At 34.2% G+C, this 16339-nt stretch overlaps 1 protein-coding gene across 1 annotated transcript in view; it reads right to left on the bottom strand.

Moving 5' to 3' along the window:
• Positions 1-16339, bottom strand: part of LOC150092321 (zinc finger SWIM domain-containing protein 5-like) — a 320532-nt gene that overhangs the window by 125047 nt on the left and 179146 nt on the right. The gene's annotated exons all lie outside the window — the stretch shown is intronic.

Below are 16339 nucleotides of genomic sequence, written 5' to 3'. Positions count from 1 at the left end.
TTCTTACAAAAATACATTAGTATTTTTGTATCTAAGTTACCTTGGAAAGGCTACTTGATTGTTCCTTTTTAAAAACTTTTCTACTTATTTTTTCTTTTCTACATGAAATTAATTTTATCCTGCTTAAAACAAAATGGTGATCACTTGCCATTGCAAATCTCTTGTACAGTCTTGTGTCCTGAACCATATGTGTGAAGGTACTGCTATCAACAATGACAACCTTACTTGTGTCTTGTCTCCATCTGATTTTTTTTAACATCTTTATGTTGAAAGATGGTATTAGTGGTGATTAGTCCATGAAATTGAACAGATACTATTTATAAGTAACTGTGGTCTTTTCTCCAAATTTTCCCCCAAACATTTCAATATGTCCAGTATTCATTATCTACTCTGTTGTTTATCAACTCTTCAACAAGGATCAACTTTTTCTCTTTCTTCATGTCAGCTACCCTCTCTAATGACAAAGAATTCCTCCTCTTCTTTTTCCGCGACTCTTTTGTAGACCTATGCACAAATAAGTCTCGATGTCCAATTTCTCCATTTTGATGTTTGTCCACATCACTCTTCTTGAAATTACTTGCCATTCAAGATTATCTTTGTGTTTCCATCCACATTTTTATTGGACATCAGATACCGTATGATCACTCTTGCTCCTCAGTGATGTGCAACGCAAGTTCTCAGCAGTTGGTACTGTTGTATGCTTTTCTGGAGGCTTCAATTCTTTAAAGACCAATCACTTCAGACCCCCCCCCAATCCATCCCACTGAGGGTCTACTTCTTTCTCTTTTTCTGGAGCTTTATCTTCTATTACTATTTTGAGAAGTCAATCAATGTGTCCAAAGTATTTCAGCTATCTTCTGCCAATACCCTTAAGGAGTCAAAGTTCTACCAATCCTTTCTAGCACCCATCCATTTGTCTTCTTTTCAGTATATAAGATCCTCAACAGTCTCCTGTAACACCACATCTCAAAAGCAGATATCCTTTTTCCTGTCATCACAAAGGAATACTGTATCATCAGCATACCTCAGATTGCTGACCCACCTGCCACCTATCTTCCTGATTCCTGTCTTAAGCTCATTCAATGCTCAATGCATGATAGCATGTGAGGATAAAGTAAGCATCATTGCCTAACTTCCCTTTCTCCACACAATTTCACATGTTGAACACAGTCAAAAGCTTTGCAGTAGTATAGGAAGCACATTACTGAAGAACAAGCAGGTTTCAAGTAACCAATTACTTTGGTTACTTGAAACTTGTAGGTTTAGTTACTTGGAACAAGTAGGTTTTCAAAGTAACCAATTATTTTGTGGCTTTGTTGCTATATCATATCACAACATTTCATCATAAACAAATACTAACCATCAACAGCATATGTTGCATTTGTCTACTTGTCAATAATGTTATAGCTATTCTCATTATTAGGTTTAATGGAATGAACACAGAGGAACAATAAAATACAAGTTTATTATATTATATCCTATTTCATCTTTATCGCACAGAAATTGTCAAGGATACAATTTGAAAATTGTAAAAGTGCGCACACACACAAACTCAAAATAATGTGGAAAAAACTAGACTGAAAGCCTCAAGTCCTATGAGAGGGACCATCTCTGGGTGCTACTGGATAGTCTTAGCTATTGTTGGGTGGGAGGCCTAAGAATTATAGTTTTTCAAATCTTGGTTAAAAAAAAAAAACCTATTTATTAAGATTAAGCTTGTAACCAGCTTAATCTTAATAATAAATATATTTGTGTCAAACTTCATAAGATTTGGGAAACTAAGTTCGTAGATCTCCTGTCCAACAGCACCAATAGAGGGCAATCCCACATAGGACTTTAGGTTTTAGACCCTTTTTTCCCCGCTTATTGTTTTCAGTGTTCTTTTGTGTGTACTTTTATAATTTTGAAATTGTATCCCTGGTGATGCCTCTGTAACAGATGAAATATAGGATCTAATAAACTTATATTTTATTGTCCTTCTGTGCTATGTTCATTATTATTAAACCTAATAATGAGTTTAAACCAAAATATAAACATAAATACTACATCTTATAGTTAATCCTGCTGGTTATCATTATCCTCAAGCTGGAAAGTATTTTCCAAATCCTGTCTGGGATAGAAACATTTATAAGGACTTTTCAAATGAAGGTACATTAGTTAGTCATATTAGAGGTGGAAGGATTTTTTTTTTCTCTTGCAAAACAAACTAGCCAGAGAACACAGGCATCTCCACAACAGACGATGGAGATTAGATTAACTGTATAAACTAGCAACAATCAGGTTTATAAAAGCTAAGTTTACTTGGCCATAACAGGCTGCAGGCCTATGATGGAAATGAAAATCAGATGAGATATCCTAAGTAAAAATTATGTCTAAGCACCTTCACGAATGATTAGCACTCACAGGGGGGGGGGGGGGACTACACTAACCAATAATCATGCAATATCATTCATAACTCCCTTTAATGCACTTGCAACTAATGCAGCAACCTATTCTACTCATATTCGCATTTTACAAGAAAATTGAGTTCTTGCATTTTACTCAATTTCTAGAAATGACTTCGCCTTTCCTCAAAAACAATAAAAATTTCTTCAGAATCTATCCTATAAAATTCCCTCAGTAACATATATGTTTTTATCACTAATCACTTATAATGATATTATGCAAAGCCAACTATGGACCCAAAGGGATGTTGAAATATATGTACCTGAATGCCAGAAGCATCAAATAAAAGGGAGGAGTTTTTAGCATTGGTCAACTCAACTTGGTCAAACATCATCAGCATTAGCAAGTTGATTGACAAAAAATGATGCAGTTAAAGGGATAAAATGTAAGGGATATTGTATTTTATAAGAGAGGGTAGAAGGAATAGGACTGGAGGAGAAATATTATTAATGATAGCTGAAGAATTTCAACCAACAAAAATAAGGCTATTTGATGTGAGATAAAGGCAAAGCAAATAGGGCAAAATATATTGTTGATTGCTGCTATAAACCATGGGGAAGTCCAGAGAAAGATGTGGATGCCATGCATTGGCAGATTAGCAATGATCACCCTGATTGCTAATCTGCCAATGAGGGTGAGCAGTTATCATGGGGGACTTCAACTATGGGAATATAGATTGGAAGGAGGAAAGGGCACATGTCAAAATGGGAATTGAATTTATTCAGTTACTAAGGAATAATTACCTGAAACAGCATGTAATTGAGAGGACCAGGGGTTTTTGGGAGTGTTAGATCTGGTAACAGCATCAGATGTATCCATAACCACAGTAGCCACTCTGCCTCCAATTGGGGGAAGCGACAATTCAGTCTTGTTCTGGGAGGTTGCTAAAAGTGAAATTCTCAGTCAAGAAAGGGTTTATGTGGAACTATAATGCAGATGACCATGAAAAACTTAGGACACAGCTTGTAACAGTGTCATAGCATAAGAAGTTCCAAGAAAATAATATCAGCAGTGCATAGGAAGGGTATATTTAAGAGAAGTCATATCAGACTGCATAAACCATGTGAGGGTTGTATGGATGAGTAGTGATATAAAGCAGGGGCTGCAAAAAATTAAACATTTTGGAGGGAATAGAAAGAAAAGGTAATCACCGTGATCTTGAGCAATGCAAAGTATTGCTCATAAGCATCATATTATGAGAGAAAATTTGCTAAGCCAACCAAAGTAAATCCAAAAGAGTTGTTTCACTTTGTAGCAAGTAATAGAAAGAATTCTTACCCTTCCCCCTTTCAATGCTATTAGAGTATTTGAGGGCTAGGGGTGAGCCTCTCCTATCTTACTTTGTTCTTCTTGTTTGCCTTCCCCCACCCACCTGAGCATGGTGGGTGGGGGAAGGCAGATGCAGCAGAGGAGTGGCAAACTGGTTGCATTAAAATTGCCAAAACCCCTATGAGAACCATTATTAAGCCAAGATAATGCTACTGTGCCTGGAGCAGCTAATGTGACTGTTTTTAGATTATAGGAAACAGTCGAGGAATATGCTGTGCAGTCAGCTCAAAAAATAATCCACCTCTTAACATTGAATACAAGGACTCTTCTTAAACCAGGAAAGACCAAATTGATGGAGAAAGGAGGATTGTAGGATTAAGTGCAATATAATAGGTATTGCTGAAACACATTGGCCAGGAGAAGGTGTGGTAAATTTGAAGAATGGAAACCTATTTTACTCAAGAAGAGAAGATAATACCCACAGAGATGGAGTTGCAATATTAATCACTAACTGCTTGCAGAACTCCCTCTTAACTTAGAATTACATGGTGGTCCAAGAATTATAACAATTAGATTAAAAGGAAAAGAAAACAGTATTTTTTTTCAAAATGATCTAAATTTATGCTCCAGATCAATCATATGAATTATTAGATACTTTCTACTAGCAACTAGACCTTATTGACAAAACAAACAAAAAGGATATCCTAACAGTAATAGAAGATTTCAATGCCAAGGTAGAGAGATTTATACCAAACATGAAAGATGTGATGGGCAAATTTGGACTGGACAAAAGAAACATAAAAGGCAAAAGATGCCAGAATTCTGTAAGAATAACAATCTATTCATCTTAAACACCATGTTTTTCCATAGACCATCATGCAAATACACATAGACATCTCCAGATGGTATGATTAAAAATTGTATTGATTACATTGTGATCAAAAATAACTAGAAAGCCTCAATCCAAAATGCAAGAACGCTAAAGAAAGCAGATTTTGATGCTGATCATGAATTACTAGCTGCAAAAATTAAGCTGAAATATAAAAATAGCAAACTAAAGATCCTAAGCAATGCTATTAAGATAGCAAAATTGAAAGATAAAAATTATACAAAACTACAGAAACATAATAGAAAGAGAATTAAAGAAAATACATGGAAAATGGGCAGAATGGTTATGGTAAATGCTGGAGGAACAACATTGGTACAACAATTAGAGCAAATAATGAGTGGATAACTACAGAAATTTTGGAAACTAGAAGAAAAAAGAGCTGCAATACTCTGAGCAGAGAAAATACAGAGGAAAATAAGCAACATTATAAAAGACTGAGAAACAATGTAGATGGTTAGAAGAAAAAGCAAAAATATTTGAATACAATAAAAAGAATGATGGCAAGATTGTATATAAAATTATAAAAGAATTAACAAAAATACCCCAAAATAGACCACTAAATGAAAGATAAAAACAACATTGTAAATGGAACAACTCGAGAGATTAAAAGAATTTGGAAAGAATATTATCAGATACTTTTCCAGAGGGAAGAAGACTGGAAAAACACAAACGAAGAGACAGAAAGAGAAAAAAGCACCATTCATAATAAAAAAATAAATTTTGAATGCAATAAACCAAATGAACTTATTTAAGTCACTTAGTTTGAACTTCTTACTGAACTGTGGAAATATAGTGGCATAGCAGCCATCAATTTTCAACCAAATAGTATATACCGTATTTTCCGGTGTATAAGATGCACTTTTTTACCTTAAAAATTCATCTTAAAAATGGGGTGCGTCTTATATAATGAAGGTAAAGATTGTTTCCTCTTTTCAAAGCCATACGCACTCCCTTTTATGTTCCAAGATCTTTGTAGGCAGTTAATGGTGCAATCAAATTGATGCATGACCTTCACGTGACTTCTAGCACGTCAATGGCTAAGAACGGGGAGTCCCTATTCAAGTTTCATAATATCTTATCTGAGTAATCAGTTACCAATGTTTATCAGAATCATACTTTAAAGTTTAGGTTTTTTCCAGAAAATTGTATTAAATTTCTTGGGTGCGTCTTATACATAGGAGCATCTTATACACCGGAAAATACGGTACTTGTGAAATTCCAGATCACTGGAAGACAGGCATCATAATACCAATTCTAAAAAAAGGGAAATAAATGAAGGTATATGAAAATTATAGACCCATAACATTTCCAAGTCAAAGCTATAAAATCATCACATGCATTATTCAAAATAGAATCCAGACTTTAATGAATGAGACAATATGATCAAGCAGGATTCAGACCTGGAAGATCTACTACAGACCATATTTTTACAGTTAATAGCTTGGCTGAAAAGTATACTGGGCATAAAACTTACCAATATAGTGTAGTTTTACTGACCTCACACGTCATTCCATTGATAGGAACAAAATGATAAACATCTTAACATCCATGATTCAGAACTATAAACCATTATTACAAATTATTATAAAGATACTTAAGCAAATGTTAAATTTAATAAAATAAAAACAGACAAATTCAAACTAGAAAAAGGAGTCAAGCAGGGTTGCCCACTCTCACCAAATTTATTTATTATCTATCTCAAAGAAATATGCAAATCCTCAGCTGAAGAACCAGGTTTACAAATAAATGGCATGAATATCAACCACATTGAATACGCAAATGATATTATTCTTCTTGCAGAATCTAAAGAACAATTGGAAAAAACAAAAATTTTAAATGAAGAATGCAAAACTTTTGGAATGAAAATCAATCTAAGCAAAACTAAAACAATGAAAATAGGAAGAGATGAGGAAAAAAATTGCAATAAACTTAGAAAATTAAATACTTGAACAAGTAAAGCAATTTACATATCTTGGCAGTCTCATTACTCACAACCTCAACAACATAGAAACAGTAAAATACAAAAAAACAAAGGATGGTTTAATATGAATTAATTAAACAAAATATGGAAAAATAACAGCATTTCAAAAAGCCTCCAACTAAAACTATAAAACCATTATTAGACCTATGGCAATGTATGGAGCCAGGACTTGGGCACTCAATCAGAAAGAAAAAAGAAAATCAGAGCATTCGAAATGAAATGCTTAAGAAAAATAAACAAGACTCACTGGTACACAAGTACACAAAACAAATGAGCAAGTCAAACAAGAATTAAACTATAAAGAAGATATCCCAGCTATAATTCTTAAACAGCAATTAAGATGGCTTAGACACTTCCAGAGAATATCCTTTCAAAGATTATAAATATAATCCTGAATGGAATCATTGGAGGAAGATGATCGCCAATATGAAATTGGATACAGTCTTTGAAGGAAGGATCACAATTGTTGAGCTTCAGAGATGATGGAAATGGCCAGAGACAGAACCAGATGGCAAAGATTTGCACATAGTGGATTCAACCTGTCATCCAACAGATGAAAAGAAAAAGAATAGAAAGAATGATTATAGAAGGGAATTTTAATCAATGTCAACAGCAGGAAAGTGATTGATGTAGAAGAAACAGTTGAGCTACTAAGTGATCACTTTGTAAGGAGGAGACTGGTTGGTGATCTGACAGAGACTGATGCAAGAATTGAGCCAGACATACTGGAGGTGCTCAGCATATTGAAAAATATCAATGCAAATACAGCAGTGAGATGGCCAGCATGTTTGCCTACATATATGTGAATGTGCAAGAGGACTGGCACTGTCTCTGATGAAGTTGTTCAAATCTGTCTCAGCTCTGGCAAGGTTCCAAAAGAATAGAAAGAGGATAAGATAGTTTCCATTACATAAGGTAGCTACAAGAAAGAAGTAGCAAATTACAGACCAATTAGTATTTCATGAGTGGTAGCTAAAATATTGGAAAAATTGGTGAAAGGCAAAATTCAAGAAAGGGTGAATAGTAATATGATACTCTATGGTGGGCAGAATGGCTTTTTGTAGAGGGTAGATCTTGTCTTAATATTTCACTTACATTTTATAATCAACATGAGAGTAGAACTGGATAAAGGAAATTGCTGGACTTCGCAAAGGCGTTCAACAGATACTGCAAGGAAAACTAGTACATAAGTTGGAGCAAATAGAAAGAGATAGGAAACAAATGACATGGATCGGGAGGCTCATGACTGACAGACAGACAGACACAGAGGGTAGTATATGGTGGAGTGGAATCTAAGTGAATGAGGGTTACTAGTGGAGTGCTTCAAGGCTCTGTACAAGGACCAATCTTTCATTTGCATATTAATGATATAAGGTAATTCTTGTAAAAAGGCTTATATGTTGGTTATTCATAACTTACTTTTTCAGGAAATTACAACATATACTGAATATTAATTACAATAATTTTAATTAATACTTCGGATATTTCAGAAAAGTCAAATTGCCATCATCAGGGAATACAGTACAATATGATATGTACACACAAGTAGTAACACTTATCCATATACGGTACTAAAAGTACTATAGGTTGACCAGCCAACCTCTCGTATATAGGCCTAACATTAAAATGGCTGTTGAGCTGAAGATCTGAGGATGAGTAGAGCAATTTCATGCAACCAATTTACTAAGGTTTGGGAAGTTTCTTAAGGCTGAGGCAGATTCTAGGAATAACCTCTGATATTTGCTACAATAGAGTAGAGTGGCCTTCTTCCAGCATATTCTGTGGTGGGTCAAAAGCACAGTCAGCAAGTCTTGAGTAGACATAGTGGTGGAACTGGATATAGTCCTTGTGTTCGGTAATTCTGATGTTGGCTGTTCTGCTTGTTTGGCCAAAGGATAGTTTGCAACTGCAAGGAACCTGTTAAACATCTGGAAAGTCTAGGGAATATGATTGGTCTTTTGTAGAGCAGATAAGGGATGCCAATTTCTTATATGGTCTGTAAGGTTGTTTCTTAATAAAAAAATTAACAAAAATGCTCAATATTTTTGTTAATTATCAGATGTGCCCTGGATATATGGAACGGTGATAGATTTTGTTTAGTCTCTGTTCTGGAGGGGGGGGGAGAGGGGTGTAGTTATGAAGTTTTAATATTTTTTGGATTTGGTGGGATTGAAGCCATTGGCTAAAAAAATGGTGTATTGAGAGCCAAGTTTAGTACTCAGAGCGCTTATGAGAATCGATTAATTCTGCACTGTTATATATAGTTTTTCAATCCCATATTATTGGGATTCAGAATAGTGACTGTTGGTGAATGTATCTACCAGTGTGTGTGCAATGAGAGAGAGAGGGATTTCTGTAAATGGAGAATGCCAAGGATTCATCTGACTGGCTGATATAATCAAAGTGTCTTAGAAGGAAAAAACAACAATAATCTCTCCTACCTAATCTGCTCTTTGATGACCATCAGCCACATGCTTGTCCACATCAGCTGCTTCATATCCATCTCATTTGTCCCAATTTATGTGATATATTTCCAAGTTGTATACTATCAAATCCTTGTACTCAAAAAGCTAATCAGGAATCACATTAGATCATCCTTCTAGGCTAAATAATGGGGTGATTCAAAAATATGTGAGGTCCAAATTCTTCATGTGACATCTGGTGAATGTGTGAAATGAGTTCAGATGATGCGAGTGCATCTTTGGTTAATTTTTTTCAAAGAGAGATATGATGGGTATTTAGGTATAAATGACTGAAAAAGAGTAGTTGATGAGTAGTCGAACTCCCTGGAGGAATAGTGATCATAATAATAAATGTCTTTGGCAAAGCACAGCAATGTAACAGATCAGCCAACTCAATTATTCCAGATGACTGGAGGAAAGTTCTTGAGGTACCCATTTGTAAAATGGGAAATAAACTAAATGTGAAAATTACAGAGGAATTTTTCTACAGAGTGTTCCAGATAAGATTTATGCAATTGTACTATTGTGTGTATTAAGGGGCTAATAAAAATTAGCAGAAGGAAGAACAAGCTGGGTTCAGGCCAAACAGCAGTTGTCAGAATCAGATTTTTAATTTAAGACAGATGGTTAAGAAATCATGGGAATATAACAAGGATCTATATTTAAGTTTTGTAGAACTGGAAAAGTCATAGGACAAGATGTCAAGAAAAAAAGCCATTCAGAATGCTGCATTAATATGGTGTAAATGAGACAATGTACTGAGCAATGTACAGTATATCTTTAAATTGTAAGTCAGCTGTTAGAATTGAAGGAGATACAAGAAGATGGTTTATAAAATCAGGTGTGAGACAAGGATGCACACTATCTTCACCATGAAATGAAGGAAAGTGAACATTAAACTGATATCAAAATTGGTGATGTTAATCTCAGTTCTTTACTTTATGCAGATGATATTGGAAGTTTTTCCTGCTTGGTTATAAATTAAAGATGCCAAGAAATTATATTCTTGGTTTAATCTTTTATCCAAGTGTAAGCAAACAAAGTTTGCACCTGAAGTAACTTCATGAAGGCCTGGGAAACTATTATATATTGAGGCTAATGAATTCACATCACTTGCCTTAGTATTCACATCACTTCCCATAATGCATTATGGAAAGAGTCACTACCCAGATCAGTTTTGACCTTTATTGAGGTATGTTTAAGTGCAAGGATATCTCCCCAAAAACTCGTGATCTCTCAGATCACCCAATGAGTGACCCAAAGGATCATTTAACTCAGTGATAGTTCCACTGAGACAGGCTCATCCCACCACCAAGAAATACCCTCAGCAGTGGCTCTGCTCAACAGCACACTCACCCTACCATTGAGTAGAGCTGCTTATATCTCAGGGAAAGCAACCACTTCAGCACAAAAGCACATCAGTGGGAGCCAGACCCAAAAGTGATACCAAGGTTCAAGTAATGCAGAAGTCATATTTCCATATATGAGTAATATGACTCATATATGGAAAATATATGAGTCATATTACTCATATCACTTTTTGTACTCTGGATTAGAGATAGATGTGTGAAGTTTTTCCACTTGGTTATACTATAAATTAAAGATGCCAAGAAATTATATTGTTGGTTTAATCCTTTATTCAAGTGTAAATAAGCAAAGTTTGCACCTGAAGTAACTTCAGAACTGGGCAACTTGTATATTGAGGGTAACTAATGACTTCACATCACTTGCCTTAGTATCCCATAATGCAAAGCATATATCCTTACGGACATGTATAATGCTATGCATATAGGAGTTGTCCAGTCCTGAAGTTACTTCAGGTGCAAACTTTGTTTGCTTACACTTGGATAAAAGATTAAACCAAGAATATAATTTCTTGGCATCTTTAATTAATAGTAAAACACAGTGGAAAAACTTCCAACATCATCTGCATAAAGTAAAGAGTTGAGATTAACATCATCAATTTTGATATTAAGTTTAATGTTCACTTTCCTTCATTTCGTGATGCAGACACATAACGAAGAGCAGTGGAGATAATGTGCACTCTTGTCTCACACCTGATTTTACAAACCATCTTCTTCTATCTCCTTCAATTCTAATAGCTGACTTACAATTTAAATACATACTGTGCATTGCTCAGTACATTGTCTCATTTATATCATATTACTGTAGCATTTTGAATGGCTTTTTTCTTGGCACCTTGTCCTATGACTTTTCCAGTTTTATAAAACTTAAATACAGATCCTTGTTATATTCCCATGATTTCTTAACTATCTGTCTTAAATTAAAAATCTGATTCTGACAGCTGATTTTTGGCCTGAACCCAGCTTGTTCTTCCTTCTGCAATTTTAATTATCCTCTTAAGTACACTTGCAGAAATCTTATCTGGAAAACTCAGCTGAAAAATTCCTCTGTAATTTTCTACATCCAGTTTATTTCCCATTTTACAAATAGGTACCTCAAGAACTCTCCTTGAGTCATCTGAAATAATATGGAGAAGGTGGATCTGTTATACTGCTATGTACAAGTACATTCAGTAGAATGTTTACAGGATTCCTTAACTAAAAAAACTGAATAACTGCTACCACAAAGTTGGTATGAAAATCAGCAAAAAAACCTGAAAATAAGCAAGAACACTGAAAACATCAGATGCATCCTAAATGAAAAACCTATAGAACAAGTAAAACATTTCTGCTATTTAGATACAATTTTAAGTGAAGATGGCAAATTAAATATAGAAATAGACAACAGAATTAGTAAAGGCAGTATAGTGAGGAGTCAATTGAATATGTTTATATGGAATAAGAGAGAAATTAGTCAGAACAATAAATCAGCAGTAAATCCAAGAATCCTACTGTGGAGATCAAACATACATTTTATGAGCATTTCTGGCCTCCAATAATCAGGATGGTCTCTCAATGTGAGGGCTGAAAATTATCCACTGGAAATCCAGTATAAATACATTACAGTTTATTTTTATGTTAACCTTATTCTGAGAAAAGCAGGCTACAGAAACTTCAAGAACTGGTAGATATCAATGCATATCAAACATTTCAATTCAAGGCCATTTGAAAGAGCACAAGAGGAAAGAAGCATGTCAAAATTATGTATTGCAATATAATCATATTATATAGGACCATCCCTGGAAGTTACAAAAGGAAACTGTGAGCAAGAGGGTGAGGTGTGGTTTCTTTGTATGGAGGGTGGTTGAACTGTGGAATGCATTGCCTGATAGAGTGGTGAGAGCGAGAACGGTCAATGAGTTTAAGGAGTGGTATGATGGACTTTGTGTTTCCTAGGAGGGACCTCCCACAATGAGTCTTGATAGACTTGTGTTTCCTAGGAAGGACCTCCCATGATGAGTCTTATGACTCCTTGGAGGCCTAAATAATAATAATAATTCCACTCTAGCTCCAAAAAATGCAACAAAAATTTGGGATTTAAGATGTCTATTAGGTTCAGTTTTGTTTCCTATGAGATCTTTTATTTATTTATTATTATTTTTTTTGTCAAAAATGATTAAAACAGATAATTCTGCATAAGCCAGGTGCAATTTATGACATATTGAAATTAAACATGTCATAAAAATTCCAGACCTTTTCACACATTGAATATCAAATACCATGATTTGATATGATAGTTCGCCAGAACCCAATAAAAATATCAGCAAACAAAAATTTAACTCTGGATAAAGAGTAAACTATACTCAGTTTAACAACTGCATATAGGGTTAAAATTATATTCAGATTTAAAATTATATTCAATTTTGTTTATTTATTTATTAATTTTTTTTGTTCAATTTAAAATTATATTCAATATCATTACAAAAGCCTATTAATGTCAATCTGCTCATCCTGGAATGTTGTAGTATTTCTTAAACAATAAAGAAGTGTCCATTATAATTTATCTATTTATTTATTTTTGGTAAAAATTCAAAATGATTTATACATATATATAACTGAAGAACTTTACTGCAAAATAATTTGGAATGATAACAATAATTCCTTCCCGGCTAGGTCAAATTTACTAAAATTTGATATTTAGGATCATTGTTAATCTGTTAACCAATAACAAAATTATATATTCATAGTATATAACACTAAAAATAGCTCTGGTGGATAACACTATCACTGGCTAAGGAAATGATTTCGTTTCCTTACTTGCTTTCTGAGTCTGGGCCAACGAGCTAACAATTCTATAGAATCAACACCTTTAGTAAAGTGAGGATGGCTGTTCCAAAAAACAGCAGTAAATGGAATGAAAGCAGAGGCAGTGAAGTTGATTTGGTGAGTTTCAATATTAGCAAACTGGATAAAATCAAGAAGAGAGAAAAGAATGTGACTGAAATGAAACAAAAATTGAAAAATAAGCAACTGAAAGAGACTGAAGATATTACACACACATTAAGGATAGTATAAAAACGGCAGCAGAAAACTCAACTAGAATTCACTTAAAGCACATTGAAAAAATTCTTCATTAAGAAGAATGTGAATTGGCAGTAAAGAGAAAGAAGAAAAAAAAATTAATTGGCTTAATACCTCATCTGATATTCATGCTACTCAGAGATACAAAGAGAGTGCCAAGGAAGTCAACAAAACAATGAGACAAGAAACAAAGAAAATTTTTACACAAATAGATTGAAAAAATCAAGCGACTTCCATAAATAAATGAAGAAAATTCTTCTATGATATTAGAAACCACAAAACAGGTTTATGAAAACAACAACAATTGACAATAGCAATGGACAAACATTAGTAACTAGAGATGATAAAACACTTTAATGAACTCCTGAACGGCAATGAACCTATTGAGATTTTTGAACAGAAAATTTATCATATCTGACACTAAGAAATAGTTAAGCATTCACAAGTTGAAGCAGAAGAAAGTGTAGAGCAACTCAGAAACAACAAAGCACCAAGTACTGATGGAATAATAGCTGAAGTCATCAAATATGATTGTAGCAAATTAAATACAGAAACATCCTTAGAATGGAAAGAATCATTAATCAGACCAATATATAAAAAAAAAAGGAAACAAATACGAATGTGAAAATTACAGATGGATATTACTTTTTTCTGCAAGCTACAAAATTCTATTAAAAAGAATTTACCATACAATGAAGAAAACAGCTGAATATCAAGCAGGATTTTGAAGAAATAGGTCTACTGCTTGACAATAAAACAAAAAGACAAACAAAGATTAATAACAGCAGAAATGAAGTTTATGAGAAAAACTCCAAAGTATACTCTATTTGATCACAAAAGAAACAAAGAAATTATGAAAGAATTAAACCAAGAATCAGTAATAGAAAAAATTAACAAAATATAAACATAAATGGATGGAACACATTCAAAGAATGAAAATAGAAAGATTACCAAAACAAGCCTTAAAGTACAAGCCATTAGGAAAAAGAAAACCAGGACGTTCTCTTAAAAGATGATGACTTCTAAGGCTGGAACAGGCCATGCTAGGCCTAAATCCTTGATATGTATGATGATGATGAGGTCTACTGCTGAACCAGATGTTTACATGATGACAAAGTTCAGAGATAAAACAGGAATATAATCAGCCTGTCCATATTCCAGACTGGTTGCTTGAGTGGTTAGCATATCTGCTTTTCGAACCAATAGGCTAAGGATTCAAACTCTGCTGTGAACATGGATAGTTGTGATTGTCTTTAGGTGGACAACTGAATTTCATCATCCAGTGAGAGATCACTACTCTACTTATTGGAGGCCTGAAGTGGATTTTAAAAAGTTCCATGTTTGGTTTCTAGAACAGAGCTTGTGGATTATATAAAAAATAAAAATACAAAAATATATAAAATTAATACAAGTAGAGACAAAAACAAAAAGTCCTTAACTCACATTTATCAGATAGTTATTATTATTATTATTATGGAGTCAAAAGACTCATCGTGGGAGGTCCTTCCTAAGAAACACAAAGTCTATCAAGACTCATCGAGGGAAGGTCCCCCCCCTAAGAAACAAGTCTATCATACCACTCATTGACCGTTCTCACTCTCACCACTCCATCAGGCAATGCATTCCATGGTTCAACCACCCTCCATGCAAAGAAACCACTTCTCACCCTCTTGTTCACAGTTTCCTTCCATAACTTCCAGGGATAGTCTCTTGTCATCACTCCTTCCCGCTGTTCAACCAAGCGAAAATGTTACATTTCAAAAAAATTCTTAAAAATATAGAGGGTCTCTGAGAGTATTAAATGAATTTGGAATACCTCATAAAATAATACATTTAATCAAAATTTGCAGTACTGACAGTCAAAGCATGGTATTAGCTAATGGAATTAGATCTGAATTTTTCCATCAAGACAGGAGTGAATCAAGGAGATGCCCTTTTCACTCATCCTATATACAGTAATTTAACTTTAGAAAAATTCATTAGAGAAATAGTAAAAAGGTAACACAAGCAGAAGAGTAATATAACAATATGCAAATGATAATTGCCTATATGAAGAAATTATAGTAGATATTAGAATAACATTCAGAAATCCTAAAATCTACAGCTAAAAAACTAGGATTATAATTTAATCAAGATAAAACCACATACAGTATTTAAAAGTGTGCAGAAAGCCAGGGAAAAACTTACTACTGTTAACCAGCAATCTAAACCTGCCACTTCCTTCAAGTATCTTGGAACATTGATTGCATGAGATAGAGATTAGATAGGAAATATAAGCTAGAATATTATTATTATACACCAGAGTCAGAAGACTCATCGTGGGAGATCCATTATTCACACAATACCTATCATACCTCTCCTTAAACTCATTCATTGATGAACAACCCACAACCACTCTCCAAGCAAAACATCTAGTCCTAACACCCTTGCTAACCACACTCTTACATACTTCTACTGGTCTTGTTCTCTCTCTTCTTGTCATGTACTGAAAACAAAAAAAAATCTTCAGTGTCAATCCTATAAAACCCCTTTAATAACTTAAACGCTTCTATCATGTCATCTCTTTTCTGCCTATCAGCTAATTTTTGAAGCATACAGATTGTCAATCTATTCTTATGGCGAGTATTCCATAGATCTGCCACAATCTTTGTCACTTGCCTCTGGATCCTCTCCACAACTTCTTCATTCCCATTGAATTCAGGAGTACAGATCTGTACACAGTAGTCCAGACCTTATATAGAGGAACAATAACCTCTCTATCAATGCTTGTTAGCGTGTTCTTCAACAACCACGTAATCTGATGTATTGTTTTGGATACCTTCACAATATGCCCTCTAAACTTCAACTCCCTGTTCCCAGTTACGCCCAA

This window comes from Typopeltis vanoorti, chromosome 26 (assembly GCF_054136105.1).
Source record: "Typopeltis vanoorti isolate ZY-2024b chromosome 26, IOZ_Tvanoo_1.0, whole genome shotgun sequence".
Lineage (NCBI taxonomy): Eukaryota > Metazoa > Arthropoda > Arachnida > Uropygi > Thelyphonidae > Typopeltis > Typopeltis vanoorti.
The sequence above is the reverse complement of the archived record's forward strand: the minus strand, read 5'-3'. Positions and strand labels throughout refer to the sequence as shown.